Raw genomic sequence first — 17221 nt, forward strand, 5'->3', positions numbered from 1 at the left:
CCTTTGAGTTTCACTGCTTCAAACTCAATTTCCTAATTGTGAGTTCCTCTACCTGAACTCACCTTGTAATTTTCACTGCCCTACCAAGCTTACCTGCTTATCGTTTCCCTACTTCCAACTCAACTGGTGCGAGCTTCATCTCGCCACCAGGAGTTCCTGCCTTCTGGCCATTTCCTTCGGCTCTCTCCGTTAGCTCAGCCTATGCTTTCCCTGGTAATGCAACGGCATACCCCATCCTGTCTGTCTAGGCTGCCTTCCTGGGATGATCTTGGTCTACAGGTGATCTTGGTCTGCAGGTGCCCCGCGTCCACCTGGCCTCACGCTCCCCCCTCCGGGCTAACTGTGACCCTATCCTTGGTAAATCAATAAACTCGTTACTCTGGGTCAATGGCCCGTACCTACAATTTGTTCGTGGCCCAAGCTCAAATCGGCGAAGGGAGGGACAGACCAAATCCGGAGTGAGGCGCGAAGCACGTAATTTGGGATAACTTTCAGCGCAAAAGCTCACCTTAATCGAATCAAGTGCCACGCAGGGATGGACCTTTACTTGGCACGTGGGCCCATCAATTCCACCCCACTCGGATCGTTATTGCCGGCCGGATAACAACCCATACAGGCGACCAACCACCCGCATGGATCGCTCGGCCCTTCGAGGCCGAGCCGCAACAAGGTACCTCCATAGATGGGGGCTCATAGTTTAGAGGACAGGGGGAAGTATGTGCCCCACACGTGGGGGTATGGTGGTGAGACCATTCCCCACGTGGACGGGGCCCATGAGCACTAGTTTAGGGGGATAGCATTGTTAGGCCCATGGAGGGGCCAACAATGGTTGTTCCATGGGGGTACCGAAGCACTAGCTGAGGGAGGGCTGGGATAATTGTTAGGGATCAAGAGAGACCATAGGGACAAGATTTAAGTGGTGACAATGAACTGTGGAGGGGACGTGGAGAGTTCAGCTGGTTGCTAACAAAGGGTGTGCGTCGTGTAAAGAGACGACGGGGAAGCACGAGTTATAGGGGAAATCAGTTAGATAAATGATGCTGTGTGTGTGACTGCAAATGGAATTGTGTAGTGGTGTGAAAATATTTGGTGTGGAATGGTGTGGTGTGGAATGCATGGACCATGGTGTGGAATGGTGTGGAATGCATGCAATGGTGTGGAATGCATGGTGCGAAGGATTGATTGGGGGGAGTGGAACCCATTCACGAAGACCCGGGTGGGTAGTTTAAAGTTAGATAGAGGGTACAGGTAAATTACCTGGATATTGACACCTGTGGTGCTGATTGTGGAGATAGTTTTTTTTTGTGAGGTGCAGGAGACTGTGGAATGGCTGGGTGTGTCGTTTGATTGGTAGATTGAGTCATTTGGGGCACTCCGTCACTGGGAGCTCGTCGGCCAGGTAAGGCCGCAGGTAGGCTCAGGGAGCCAGTTAGGTTAGTGTGTGGGGCCTGAGGATCCAGGGAAAGGACCAGGGTTGCCCAATGCCAACGTGGGCATCAAGGGGGTAAGCGCCAAGGAGGGCCTTCTCCAGGTAGGTTTCTTCTTCTCCAAGGAGGGCCTACACACAGGTAGGTTAAAGTGAGGAGCATGCAAGCTCGGGAGGCAGCTCCAGTGAACGTGGGGGGGGGGGGGGGGGGGGGGGTGGTGCAGGTAAGTAGACCTGCTCGTAGAGCCATCTTCATCTTGCTGCTTATGGATCACCTGTTTGGTGAAATTGGCACCACACATTTGGACCACGTTTCAAGTGGCCCTGCTCGTGAATAAAAAAGTGATATATGTGTGCAATTGTGAAGATTTAGATGGCCCGGATCTTCAAATGGCCTGTATGCCGGTCAGGGCCAGCGGGTTTTGTTAGCCCGCCTACCAAGGCAAGAAGCCAGAAGATGACTCCAGCAACAAGAAGATGACTCCAGCAACAAATTTTTCAAGTGTTATTCCTCAAGTCCAGGTCCTGGGTCATAGTTTTTGTAAAATAAATTGTGTTTAGTGTAAAATGTAAAAATGTTGCCCACCGGTTATGCATTTAGTTTTCTTAATTCTGGCAATACGTGAACAGTATAAGGTTGTGGGTGTGAATCTGTTAGATGGTTTCTCAACGCATTAGGAGGGACATATTTAGTCTAAAAATGTACATTTAAATGTAAAAAAAAACATAATTTAAAAATGTCGCATGCACTGGGATTAGAGTTTAAAATGTTAGGGGAATCACATCTGCATGTCACACTAAAAGTTATGTTTTATAAATGCCAGCTCACCCCAGCCTCTCCGTGTGGACGACTCGGTCGAGTCTGGGTGCGAGAAGGAGGTAGTGTTGCGGTTGTGCCATAAAGGCAAACTCCCTATCGTCAATTGCACGACAACATGTAGCCTGCATTAGTGAGTTATGTCTTATTGAATGCAAAGATTAGCCCCTTCCCATTGTGTAGTAATCAAAACAAATATGCGTTGGGTTAGGCAGGATGTCAAGCCTTTGTCGCTGGGAGGAGCCATAACACCAGATGTGCAGAAAGGTGTGACCAAAAGCACGGCCCACGTGACCAATGGCGAGCCGGGAACACTTCGCCATGATGCGGCAAGCCTCAGCCAATGGGAGGCTCCGAAACATTTTGAAGGGCGTGAACAGTTTGGAAAAAGCCCACACGGATCGCAATTCATTCTCTTTTTTGCCTGGGATTTCGCCACGCCACGACCTCCTGCTCTCGTTCTCTTGCCTTTCCGTATCTCGCACGACACGTGTTTGCCCTTTGCTTTGTTCAACGCTCAACACCAAGCATCTGCGCCGATCGTTTGCGCCGTCTGGCTGACCGACAAGCGTTGGCAATTTCCACTCGTCTGACCTGCGTTGAATCTACCTCGTCCAGGCTGCACGTGAGGACCGAAATGCGCACACCAGACCATGTGGTCAGCAGCGAGGGATCCCAGCACGTACATCGGTACGACCTTTAACCAGTGCCATTTTTGTCCCTGTGAGTGTGTGTCAGAGAGTGAAGGCAGCAGTCAGGGTTTATTAGTAGGTAAGATTTGGTAAGCTGTATCTTGGTCGCTTTCTCTGTGCCTTACAAATTAAAGGGCTAAAGGCGGTACATTTTTGTTCTGTACTTCCAACCTGTGCAGTACGTCCTTTTCTCCATTGGCCTAGCACCACCCGAGACCGAATTCGGCTCAAATCGGGTCCATAATTCTTGTTGGGGTAAGGCCGCTTTCCACACCATGCAAAACCGCTCAGCACGCAATTGAATAAGGTGTGTGGAAGTGAGGGATCGCGAGGAGGGTTTGGCACTCGCGTGAAGTATGCCGTGTGCACCTTGCACTTGACGTGTGCTCGGCACCTTGAATTTGGAACCCTCTCGGTCGCGCCCGTAACAAATTGGTGTCCGGGAGTGGGATTGGACCTGCAGTACGCTTCACGTGCTGCGAAATTATGAGCGAGTGGAAATTTAGTTTAAAACAAATTTAAAACAAAATTAAAATTCGGATGATGTCGGGCCAAAACGAACAGGTTCCGGTGGGTATAGGAATATAGAAAATGTAGAGGAAGGTGAATTAATGACCCAAGACCAGCATGAACAATTAATTGGATGAGGGTGCAGCAAGAGGAGAAAAATGGCGGCGCTTCACACGCGGCGGTGAAGGCCAGGCCCGCTGTGCAAGCAGGGATTATGCTTAAAGACATGGTGTTATTCATGAGTCAAATGAGAGCATGCTTTGAGGTGCAAAGGAAAGAGTTTAGTGATGGGATGGATAGAATTAGGGAAGAAAAAAGACGGGAAATGAACAAAATCTTTGATCGAATGGATAGGAGGGAGGAGGCGAGATGTGAAATGAATAAAAGGGGTAGTCAGATGGACGAGGAGGTCGCGGGTGAAGGAGAGGAGTTTGGGTGAAGAATGAGCGAGGAGGTCGCGGGTGCACGTGACGAGGTAAAGCGGTGTGAGATGAGCGTCCAGCGAGAGTTGAAGGAGAGTATGGCCAAACTGACCGGGACAATGGAAGTAGTGACGCGGGAGGTAGAGGAACCGACGATGGTAGAGTTAGAGGGGGAAATAGTAGAGGCGCCACGGGAAACAGAGGGGAAACAGAAGCTGGAGGAGGTGGAATAAGAAGAAATAATAGAAATTAAAAAGACAGGAGAGACAGAGAATGAGTTACGAAAGGAATTGCGGGAATGTATGCAACAGTGGTGCCCGGACCGTGATGAAATGCCTGTTAATCAAATAAAAAGATAACAGGTTAATGAAGAGAGCCGGGAAAAGGTGAGTCCCGAGGTGAGTTGTGATATCGGGAATGTGTTTGGTGCGTGCGGGTGCTCGGCGAGCTTGGGAGAAAGGCCAGACCCGGGAGTTCGTGAAGGGCCCATTGTGAGGGTTATTTTGGGGGCTGGTGGATTTTGCAAGTATCGTGCTCTGCACGACGTCTTCTTGTTTGTAATATTGGTATTATTGATAGTTTATTTTAATTGTAATTTAAAAAGGTCCAAGTGGTCTAAAGCTCTAAATGATCAAAGGTCAATGGGTCTTGTCTAATGGGTCTAAACTCTAAAGTGTCTTATGGGTCTTTGTGGTCTTCAGTGTATTTTGGGTCTTTGGGGTATTTTATGTTCTCTGGATCTTTTGGGTCTTCAAAGGTTTAAGGGTTCTCAGCAGTCTAAAGGGTCGAAAGGTACATTGCAACAGTGCATAATTAATAGATATCACACGGCTTCACCACCTCACAGATTCACGGGCCATGTTTTTCAATTTTATAGATACTAGAATAGAAGACCCGTCGCTTCGCTGATGGAAATACCAATCTTTGCTGCGATGGCTAATCTATGGGGGGTAGAAAAAGGATTCCTGAGAGATCCTGTTCTCCGTGCAGGGATAACCAACGTCACGTGTTGGCATTTGCAGTTTTCACACACGTGTCCATGTACCCTCAAAAAAAAATTAAATTAAATAAGGATTTTTTTTTTTTGGGATCACAAACACTCTCTGGAGTTACACAAATCCACCGTACTTGGATTCATACATACATACATATATATACAGTGTCTTCACATTTTTATTGGACAAAAACCAATTATGTATATATTTTCAACAAGGAGGCTAACTTTTATTTCATTACGTGCAGTGTTATTTGTAAAACTTATGCATGCCTGCATAACAAATCTTACGCTTCCATGTAATAATAATTAGTAATATAATACAGAGTGTTTATACAAATGTGTTATACTTGTGCCTCGCGCACCTCTCATATATCTAACATGTACACAACTACAAGGATGTAATGACAATATAGCTTTAGAACAGACATGTTGTTCAAGGTAATTTGTCCAGCAATTTGTGTATTTACGATTTTAGTCTAACTCCAATAGCTGATGATTTATTTGCATAAATGTATTGCTCGATATCATGCTGTGCGAGTCGTATTTGCGCAAAAGTCAAACACTGTATATGTCTTGCCTCCGGTCCTAATTCTATTGCATATGGTCTAATGAAGCACTAAAATAAAAATGGTACTTTTGTGAAGTCGTTCCCCCAAAAATTGCTCAGCTGCCAAACTAAGATATTTGTTTTCACTCTCATACTGATGTGTTTTCACAGAAATAACATTCTGAAAGTTGATGATTTGTTCTATTTATTTTCAGTATACACGTTTCAATTGAATTTGTTAGATTTTTTATTTGTTAGATTGAATTTGAAATTGAAATTTGTTGAAAAGAATTTTTTTTAAATTGAATTTGTGAGATTTTTTTGTTAGATTTTATGTTAATAAATTTCAATTGTTAGGGAAATGTTACCTTGTGCCATGGAATCATTATTTATCAGAAATAACCAAATTCACTCTCATCCAACAAAACAGTGAAAACCTTCATTTAACTTTTAACAGAACTGTTTTCTCACAAAAATATTTTATGTTCATGGGACCCAAATTCTGGAATGACGTAGAAACAGGTGTCGAACAGGTGACTGGCCTCGGAAGCTTTAAAATTGAAACATTGATTCTTTGATACATACAGTAAGTTTAATCATGCTCATGCATAATTATACCTCTGAGATCTGACACCTGATTATTGCTGTTGGTGCTATTTGAATATGCGTTTCTTTGTATACATAGAGATGTCATACCGTGGACTCCTTTACTCTTACGGTGGCTCTATTTTCTAGATATTGTTACTGAAGTCGCCTCTGGATAACCCCAAGAGAGCAGTGAGTTCCCGAGAGACCACGAACATCAACTGCAACCCCAAACTTGGGCCGGGTACTCCCGCCCATCGTCGGTTTACCGTACCAGTGAATCAAGCGTGGCAGATTTTGTCAAGCGAATCAACGTCGCATGCAACCTTATGAGGGCTACCATTACCATTGAGAAATCGGACCAACTGCCCACTGGGAATGCAATTCGGACCAACCCCAAGCAGGATAAATCAGGACACATTCAACACTTCAATAATTTATGACACATCAAGCAAAGCGATCGAAAGAGCGGCACATAAAATACAAACACATTTCATGAATTAGAAATGAATGAATTAAAAGCACATGAAAAAAAGAAGAAAAAAAAAAGAATTTTATTCTTTTTATAGAATTTTTATAGAAAAAGAATTTTATTATAAAAAAAGAATAAGAAAGAAGAAAAAAAAGAAAAAAAAAGCGATCGAAAGAGCGGCACATAAAATACAAACACATTTCATGAATTAGAAATGAATGAATTAAAAGCACATGAAAAAAAGAAGAAAAAAAGGAAAAAAAAGCACATTGTATTAATGTGCACATCTCATTTTTCAAGTAAGGCATGAACAAACAGAAATGAACAAACACATTTCATGAATTAGAAAAATTTCATGAACAAACACATTTCATGAACATGAATTTAAAAAAAAGAAAAAAAAAAAAAAGCACATTGTATTAATGTGCACATCTCATTTTTCAAGTAAGGCACATTAAGCAAACATATACATTTCCCCTTACCCTCTGCCAATCATACTCGTACTTATGAACAATCACTTAAAACAACTATAATACTGGATCCACGAGGAAGACACAGAGAGATTGGGTTGAGGGGGAAAGAGAATGCAGAAGTGATAAGAAAAGGTTTGAGGGACTTTGTCGTGCTCTCGGCACACCCGAGCCCAAATTCGTGCCTCCCCTTGCAACAGAGCCCCAATGGTCGAGGTCTTTATATGGGGTGGCAGAATAATGGCGACACCCAACATAAGGTGAGAGAAAAGTCGCTCAGACAGAAGTTGTTTCGACCCCTTTCAGTGCCTGCCCCTTTGCGTGACGTGAATGCGGCATGGCAAAATCAGTGACAGGTGGACAACGAGGGGGAGAGGTACGGTATAAAACCAAGAGTGAAGGCGAAATCTCTCTCTCTTTGACAAACGCCTGAACCAGAGCAGACTTTTGAGAACCAATGACCGAGATACTGCGCTGGAGCTGGAAAATACTGGGCCGGATTAACGCAAGTACGTCTGGGGAACAGGCTCTCCGGGAACAAGCTCTTGGGTAACAAGCTCTTGGGTAACAAGCTCTCGGGGAACAAGCTCTCGGGGAACAAGCTCTCGGGGAACAAGCTCTCGAAACACCGCTCTGGCCGAAGCATTCGTCGAAGAGAGAGATTTCGTCCCTGCTCTGGGTTTTATACCCTGACCCCCCCCTCCCCCCCTACCCCTCATTGGCCGCTTGCCATTGGCCTTACTGTTCCACATTCACATCAGGGGAAGGGGCGGACACATGAAAGGGTTGAAAACAACCTCTGCCTGAGCGACTTCTGTCTCAGCTTGTGCCGGGCATCGCTGTTATTCCACCACCACAGGAGCGAATGAGTGAACGGGTTTGTGAACAGGCGAGCAATGAACGAGAATGGTGTGCGATGTAAGTGAACGGCGGAGAATGGTGATAAATGGAAGAGATAGAAAGACAGAGATATAAAGGAGGATGGAAAGGGGGAAAAGGAACAGGGCCCTATGCTGCTTTCACACCTGCGCATATCGATCACATGAATACAATTTACCTTACTCTAAACAGAATAGGAAAGAAATAACTAACTAATATCTATGTGTGTGTGCATCCATTCCCTCGGGGGATGTACCAAGTCCGACCCCGGGCCACAACCATCACACTACCTCCACCTCTCCATTCAGCCTCTTCCACGGCTGTTTCAGCCTCCTCTGTTCCTCTATTTCTCCCGCTCTTTCTTCACCCTTATTTTACACAACTCCCCCTACTTTGACCCTGTTTTCGTTTACAATCGCATTCCGATGCTAAAAAAATAAGAAAAACTAATGCGTCAGGTAACTACGGCTAGCCATTCTACCTTAAACATCACTTATACTTCACATTCGGATTCTGTACATTCGGGGAAAAAAGGCCATTTGACCGGGTGGGCACTCTTCCGCTGATTTGTAGTCCAGAGTTCTTTTTAATAGTTCCCGCTGCCTGGCATCGACCCATCCCCATAGGGTTGATGGCACTCTTCAGCCTGAAGGGCCTGCATCGTGACACTGGGTCCACATGGCCACAAAGCATGAGGTGAATCCTTTGGCCCATGTGGCCTACATTTGAAAAAAAACACGATGTTCATCTCTTCGTCGAGAATGGCAACATATTGATGGGACCACGTGGCCGCTCAACATGGGAGTCTTCTTTGCCCACGTGGCCCAATTCAATGACCAAGAAGTAAGGGTCGTCTCTCAGCAATGATGAGTTCAACGTCCTTGTACTGGCCTTTTTATCGCAGAAGGCCCGGAAACTGTGAACTTGTCCCTCCATGATCTGATAGCAACAAACACGCACAGCAGGTGAGGGACACATGGCAATGGCAAGATGGTTAGGCAAGACATGGCATGGCACGATGGACTGGGCATGCAAATAGGCAATATGGCAAGGCATGTTAATGGCAAACAATGCAAGGAAAATGGGAGGGCAACTTGACCGTCAGGCATCGCTGGTCAGCTTCTTGTGGTCATAGCATGGCATGATGCACAGGGCATGCAAACAGGCAATACGTCAAGGCAACTTGACTGGCAGGCGTCGCTGGCCGGCTTCTCGTGGTCTCATGCCTGGGAAAAGGCTGGTATGGACGGCAACGGGTCAGACGGCCAACCCATACTCCAGCTCACCCGTCCCCTAATCCCTTTAACTACTCTCCCTTTGCCCCTTTCATTTGCTAACCCTGTCTTCCTATTACCTTCTAACTAGTACTGCTAATCCCTTTGAAGCCCGCTAATCTAATTTCACACTCGGCCATCTCCCCAAGGTCCTTCTGGTCTTATAGACTCAGTAAGAAGTCCGGCCTGCATGAAATCTTAGCAAAAGGTGAACATCCATTTGCAGGCACCTGGCTTCCCCGCATGGAGCATAACCGATGGTCATCCGAGGAAGGGGCAGGAGGAGGGCAAGAAAGTGCGAACATGCATGGTATCAAGGAGGAACACTCTGACTACCCCAACATTTCAAGAATCCCTTTCACTCTTAAAAACAAAATACTCTGAGTTGTTAGGGTTAGGGTTAGGGTTAGGATGTCTTTGAAGAGAAAATCTTTGAGGGAGAAAGATGTACATGTTGAACACTTGTACACTTGAACACTTGAACACTTGAACACATGTTGAATACTTGTCTTATATCTTGTATTATTATCTTGTATTATTATCAAACTATCAAACTCTCCAAATATATCTTCAGTTCTCCAGCTTTTAATGAGCGCACGTAATGACGTCACTGCCATGTACATACGCTCTGCCTGTCAAGCTCTCAAGAGAACCCTCCGCCAGAGCAGAATTTTGATATTAGTTCAGATATTTTGATCTTAGTTCAGTTTGTCGAGAATTAAAGATCGACCGTCCTGAAGCTACGTCCGCGTCTGATTTAATCTCCCGATTATTTATATTATTTCATGCAAATGAGACGTCCTGCTCATACTGTGGAGTTTCTTCTATTTCTTGCAGTTATATATATATATGTATATATATATATATATATATATATATATATATATATATATATATATATATATATATATATATATATATATATATATATATATATATATATTGTTGCGGATATGAGGACTGTATATTTTTTTGATTGTGTGAATTATTATTATTGGTTATTCTGCGCCTCCTGCCTCCGGAGCTGTGTAAAGGTCAAAGGGCATCCCATAATTAGTCCATAAAGCATCCACGCCACAGCCAATCATAGAATACCCCTGTTAAATAGTTATATCTTATTCTGTGTTTTAGGGTAAGGCTGTGTCTCCCATTAATAGAAGTACTCCATTGCACCAAGTGAAAGAGATAGATTCCCTTCATTCCCATTCCCAAAACCTCCATTCCCCCTTTTCGTCGATTAGAAACTACCTCCGCTCCAATTACCGCCATTGACCACGAGGCAGGGTCGGAGAAGAAAGGCGTGTCTCCACCTCGTCATAGAGGGGAGGAGTGAGCCAGCCCCACTCGACCAACCATGAGCCAGGGGTTTGGCTAGGGAGGGCGGAGGAAGAGCTATCGGGGAGGTTCGCAAAGGTTGAGGGGCGGGGCCTATATAACCCGCAGCGCGACGCTCCCCAGGCAGTCGAGCTTTGAAGAAGAAAGAGATGAGTACTGAGCATTGAGATGAGAAGAGGCTGCGCTTTTAGAGAGAGGCGCTGAGAGGAGGGAATGAGCAGGCGTGACCGCAGCTAAAATCCGCAGCGCGACGCTCCCAAAAGAGAAGCTGAGACAAGCTTTGGCAGAGATGAGCTTTTACCGGGAGAGAAAAGGGAGCCCAAGCCGTTGAGAAGAGAGAGGGTCCAAGAAGCAGAGCTGAGTTGTGTGGTTTTGGTCGTCAGTGGTTGCGTTGTGGTGGTCAGTGGTTGCGTTAGTTGCGTTGAGTTGTCGGTGGTGAGGAGTGATTGGACCAAGAGAACATAGAGAACATCCAATGAGAGGACATCCCAGAAAGCACAAAGCCTGCTGTAATCCTGGAAAAGCACGCGACGTCCACAGCAGCAGCAGCAGCGGCGGCCACAGCAGCAACCACACTCAACAGCCGCTTGGGGCCTGGACGGCGGTTTTGAGCAGGGCCGCGAAGGAACGGCGGCTGCTAAACGCGCCGATCGTGCTGCACAATACAACTCCTAGCCATCCTCTCCTTCCAGCCAATTCCTGTCATCATTCCCCACGTGAGTCTGTCTTTTGTTTGTTCTGTCCCTGGGTTAATTAAGACTGTAGGTAAGCTAGCGTTGCACTGTGTATCTAATCTCGTCTGTAAATAAACGTGACTGCTTTCTTTTTGCTTGTGTGTATAATAAATCCAATTACTCTTCTGTACGTCTTCTCGTCTTATTCCTTTTCCTCTTTGCATTCGGTCGTTTTAGAGTTTTCCAGATTGGGCAGCTGCGGTGCGATACGGCCAAAGTTTGGGGTGAATCGGGTGAGTTGGGGAAGAATCGGGGGAACTGTTAGGTCGCGGTAATACACCACCGCTCGGTCAAAATAACATCTTGTCCGCGACCCGTAACAATTGGTGTCAGAAGTGTCGGATTCGGACCTGAAGCGTTTAACGCGCTCAAAATTACAAAGTAGCCGAAATTTGCTTTTGTTTTACAACAACCCGAATTTTGGAAATCGCGCCATGGCTGGTCAAGGCGATCGGATGCCGGTGGGTGAGCTAGAGGAGGGGTTAGGAGTAACCCAGGATCAAATGGAGGAGAGCAATGAGGAGGCGGTTGAGGGAGTATCAGACGCACAAAATGGCGTCCTCACGCACGGGGCTTCAGGCGCGCAAAATGGCGTCCTCGCGCACGTGGGTGTAGCGGCACCAAATTTTGCCGCGCCCGTGACCGTAGCAGCGGCCGCAGCACCAATGAACTGGGGCCTATTCATGCAGCAGATGCAGGCCTTCATGGTCAAGGCGGATGAGGAGAGGGAAGAGAACAGGGGGATGAGAAACCAAATTTTAGGAATGGGGAACCGGATGGATGCTCAGAGTGAGCAATTGGGGGTAATGAGGGACGAAGCGAGGGGTACCGGTGAGGGGTTAGACAAGAAATTTGGGAAGTTAGACAATAATTTTGAGGAGTTAGACAAGAAATTTGGGAAGTTAGACAATAATTTTGAGGAGTTAGACAAGAAATTTGGGAAGTTAGACAATAATTTTGAGGGGTTAGACAACGGGATAAAAGAGGTGAAAAATGGGTTAATGGGGTTAGAAAATAGGATGGAGGACAAATTGCGGGAAATAGGGGAACAATCTGCCAGGGAAATCAAACGAATGGGGAACCAGATAGAGGAGGTGCAAATCGGGTTAGAAAGTAAACTGGATGCTCAGAGGGATGAATTGGGACAGATGAGGGTGGCATCTACAAAAGAGATGGAGGAGATGAAAGAGGGGATACGACGAGGTGTAAGTGAGGAGGTTTCGGGGCTACGCGAGGAGGTAAAGCGAGGTGAGAAGCGTATGGAGAAAGAGGTGAGAAATGGGACGGCAAAGTTACAAGGGGGAATAGAAGATCTGACGGAGGGAGTAGAACAGCTGACAGTAGGACAAAGGGAATTAGCGGACCAAGTGGAAAAGAACACGGCAATAATCGGGGGGTTAAAAGCGACACAAAAAGACATTAAGAACGAATTAATAGCGACACAGAGGCAATGTCAGATGGTACGTGAGGGACTGACAATGAGGGTGGACGAGGTGACAGAGGTAATGGAAACGAACGACCGGCAGGTAAGGACGCACATAGAAACGGTCACGGTAGCCTTAGAGGACGAACTTGAGGAGACGCACCGGGAAATAAAAGAGGTGAAGCAAAAATTAGAGGAAGTGGAAGAAGAGGTGAGTGAAATTAAGAAGAGACGGACAGAAACTAAGAGGGAGATAAAGGAGGAAGTAATGGAATTGGTACAAGGTCTGTGCTCGAATCGTGATGTGCTGCTCACTAACCAAATAAAGAGTTTGCAGGTGGCAAAAGAGGTGCGGAGACGAGGTGCCAAGGTGAGTGGCGATATAATCGGAAATGTACATGATGTGAGGAAAGCTTCAGTCGGCTTGGGGGTTGATTTAGACCCGGGTGTTCGTGAGAGGCCGTTGGTGAAGTGTGTGACAGGTCAGGTGTGCGAAAAAAGAGGTGTGCGAGAATGTCCGACCATGGGGTGTGTGAGGAAAAAGTGCGCACCGACCAGTGAGTGTGCTGTCGAGAGTGAGTCGGTCGTAGCGCGTGTGCGAGGGGGTACATGGAAGCGCGGTGTGGTGAGTGTTACGGAGGAAGTAACGAGAGAGTGTACACCTGTGGTGAGTGTTACAGAGGAAGTAACAAGAGAGTGTACACCTGTGGTGAGTGTTACAGAGGAAGTAACGAGAGAGTGTACACCTGTGGTGAGTGTTACAGAGGATGTAACGAGAAAGTGTACGCCTGTGGTGAGTGTTACAGAGGGTGTAACGGGAGAGTGTGCGCAAGAGTGTGCGCGAGAAAGGTGTGTAACGGACAGGTGCATGGGGAAAGAGTGCGCTGTCAAGAGTAAGGGGGAATGCACGCCTGTGGTGAGTGTTACAGAGGGTGTAACGGGAGAGTGTGCGCAAGAGTGTGCGCGAGAAAGGTGTGTAACGGACAGGTGCATGAGGAAAGAGTGCGCTGTCGAGAGTAAGGGTGAGTGCGCTGTCAAGAATGGAGGTGAAAGTAGTGAGAGTGACACGGAGCATGAGTTGGTTGTGACAGGTGAGCGAGGATGTACACCTGGAATGGAAGGATGCACACCTGGAATGGTAGAGCGTGTGTGGGAATGCACACTTGAGTTGGTCGTGAGGCACGTGGTTGGGTGTGCGAGTGAAAGCACACCTGTGATGGTCACAGAGGAGGTGACCGAGGAAGGGGCGCGAAGAGGTGTGTTGGTGAGGTGTGCGAGTGACGAATGTGTGCCAAGGTGTTCGGTGGTCAGGTGTGTGACCAAGTCGGTGAGCGGAATGAGTGTACCGAGGTGTGTAAGGAAAGGTACGAGGAGCATGGGAACAGCTGGAGGTAGTAGCAAGAAAGGGGTAGCGTATGCGTGTAAGCATGCAGGTGAGGCATCGACGGTAACCGGGTTAGCGGTTAGAGCGACTTTTAGCCGAATCGGGCCCTCGGTGCGTGCCGGGCTTCGCGTGCCGCGAGAACCAGCGGGGATCCGAGCCACGGCGGGTTCGAAAGGACCGCCGTACGCGATCCACGCTGGGCCTCGCTTGGAACGGCCGCGTCCGTGCTCCACTAGGCGGAGCGGGCAGCTCGATAGGAAGGGTCGTCATGGCGACCACTTTTTGTTGAGACGTGCCGGCAGGTCGAGATCGGGACATTGGATGGCTCCACGCCGAGGTGGTGCGTGGGATCTCGGCCCGGGTAAGCCCCCGTCCCTGCCCCGAATGCGGGACATATCCAGCCGCTGGCACAAAACAACCCGTATTCATTGCTCGGCTGTACGAAGCCGAGCTTTAGAAGGGAATTGGCGCACCGAGAGGATCTAATAAGTAGACGGGTGATGAGGATAGTGTTTTGGCCCCGAAATTAGAAAAAAAGCAAAATTTGATGATTGGTACGCTGATTGGCAGTTGATTGGCTGAAATTTGGTGTGCCAAATTGATAGTGGGACCTCCCCGATGTGGTGGGATGGGCAGTCCACCATCCCCCCACAGAAGGGGGGGGGGGCAAAGGAGCACTAGTTTATGGGGTTTATGGCAGTGAAAACTAGCCCGGGTGGGTTAGGATATTGTGTGTAGGGATCTAGCGAAGAGGACATTAGGTAACGTTAAGATTAGTTAGTGACAATGACACCTGTAGTGGGGACGTAGGTAGAGTAGAGTGGATGATAATGACGTGGGAGCGCAATAGTTTAAAGGGGCGACTGGGAAGCGCAAGTTTCAGAGGGGAGTAGTTAGATGAGATGATGCCGTGTGTGTGAGGATTGAACAGGTGTGATTGCACAGGTGTGCAACTGAACAGGTGTATGGAGCAGTGTTTGAGTGATGGTAATGGTGAGGTGTGTTGTGTTGTGTTGACCAACTGGTCCAGGAAGGAAGGAGGGTGCAGGTGGCACGAGGTGTGAGTGCACAGGTGTGCACCAACAGGTGTGTGGAATACATGGAGTGTGGAATATATGGGGTATTGGAATGGATGGTCGTGGAGTGAGTATGGTGGAAATTGTGGAGTGGAGTGGATGGTGCGAAGGTGTGAATGGGGGAAGAGTGGACCCCCATCACGGATACCCGGGGCGGGTAGTGTAAGTGTTAGGTAGAGGGTATAGGTAAATTGTGGTTGGATATTGGCATCTGTGGTGCAAGTGGAAGAATGATGTTTGGATGGGTGCATTAGTGTTGTGGAAATGGCTGGGCGTGTAGCCTGTTAGTGTGTGTAGTTGGTTTGGGCACTCCACCACTGTAAGGATGTCGGCCAGGTGAGGCCGCAGGTGGGCTCTGGGAGCCGGTAGTAGTTGTTGTGGATGGGGCCCGAGGATCCGGAGGACGGACCCGGGTAGCCCAGTGCCAGAGGGCACCGAGTGGGGTGACAGAGCCAGGAGGGGCCTTCCCCAGCTAGATAGGTTAGGGTGAGGAGCTAGGTAAGCTCGGGTGGCAACTGCAGTGGTGGAGGTGTGCAGGTGGGTAGACATGCTGGGAGAGCTACACGTCGCAGCCCAGAAATTGTGCGAGGGCACCGGGAGATGAATCGGGGGAGTGAGACCCCAAATTGAGAAGCACCACAGTTTGGTCAATGGGAATTGGTTTTTAGAACCCATAGTGTAAGTTGGCCAATGGATTGGCAGGGAAAGACCCCGGGTAGTGTAAAGTGTGTTAAAATCATTTAGAGGATAGTTAGGATGAAGGATCTCCTCGCACCATCTGCATCCACTCACCTGAGGTGACAGGTACTCTACACCATGCCATGTTTTGATTATTTTTTTATGATGCAAATGTTTGGATTGTGAGACGCATCATGACGTGGGTGTGACATTGTGCGTAATTCCATCTCTCCCTCCTTATGAGGATTGATGACGAATTGGGTGATGGTAAATTTTGGATAGTGGGGGAGTGAAGACGAATTTGGTATAAGGGAAATAAGGGGAAGACGTGACGGTAGCGACAGATTGGTAATGTGTAGATTTTTGTACATATGGGGTAAGGGCAAGGGTAGTGTAGGTGACAGGGGGGTGACGTACGGTAGGGACGAGCTTTCTCATTTCGCTCTCCATGCGCATTTCGCCTTGCATTGCCTTATTGACGTGTACCCTTGTGACATTACCCCTCGCTCACTTCTCTTGTCCCCCTTTTGTCTCCCACATGACCTGTGCGCCATGGGGCGCCGAGGGGAGCGTGCGTGAGTCGGCCATTGTGCGCCCGGAACTCTCAGAACCAGCTGTCTGCATCGATGCACCACATTATGGACCACATGTCTGTGGCCGAGCACCACTTATGGACCCCATGGGTTGGGGCATGGCCCCTCTGCTGGAACCGGCCATGAGGGCCCGAAATCTTGCTGGCGGACCTTGGCCACAGGGCATCGATGCCCCACAGGTGAACCACACGTAGTCGGCCCTGTGGGCCATAAATAAAGAAAATAAAATGGACACGTTGGGCACACTTTATTGCAAATAGGCCGCCAGTAAGAAAATGAAAGAAAGACAACATCTGGAAGAACAAATAATAATAACCAGCAGAGGGAGCCGAAGAGCAAGAGATCACCTGCAGGGTTAGGGGTTGTTGGTTTTATTTTCTTGAACCATGGTGACTGCACCGATTGGTGCTTGGGTGTGTATTGGTGCGTTTTTAGGTGCTTTCATGGTGCATTGATGCAGAGCAGACTGTCTCCCCCCCAGAAAGAACAATTACAGGTCCTGGGTTAGTCTTGTAAATAAAAATAGCGTCATTGTAAATAATGCTCCCCACCGTCAGTGTGTAGTTTGAAGACCATTCCGCAATTCGGTTAACTGTGGGCGTAAGTCTGTTAGGCAGGGTGCAATGGAGCAGCGGGACACATTTATTTATGTTTTAAAACTGTCGCACTCAGGGTCAGGTTAAAAGTAGAGGGAACTACACCTACGTGTCACACTAAATAAAAGTTGTAGGCCCGGGACGTGCCTAACAGGAGGAGGGTGCAGTGTTGCGGATATGAGGACTGTATATTTTTTTGATTGTGTGAATTATTATTATTGGTTATTCTGCGCCTCCTGCCTCCGGAGCTGTGTAAAGGTCAAAGGGCATCCCATAATTAGTCCATAAAGCATCCACGCCACAGCCAATCA

Source organism: Myxine glutinosa, chromosome 5 (assembly GCF_964187855.1).
Source record: "Myxine glutinosa chromosome 5, kmMyxGlut1.1, whole genome shotgun sequence".
Classification (NCBI taxonomy): domain Eukaryota; kingdom Metazoa; phylum Chordata; class Myxini; order Myxiniformes; family Myxinidae; genus Myxine; species Myxine glutinosa.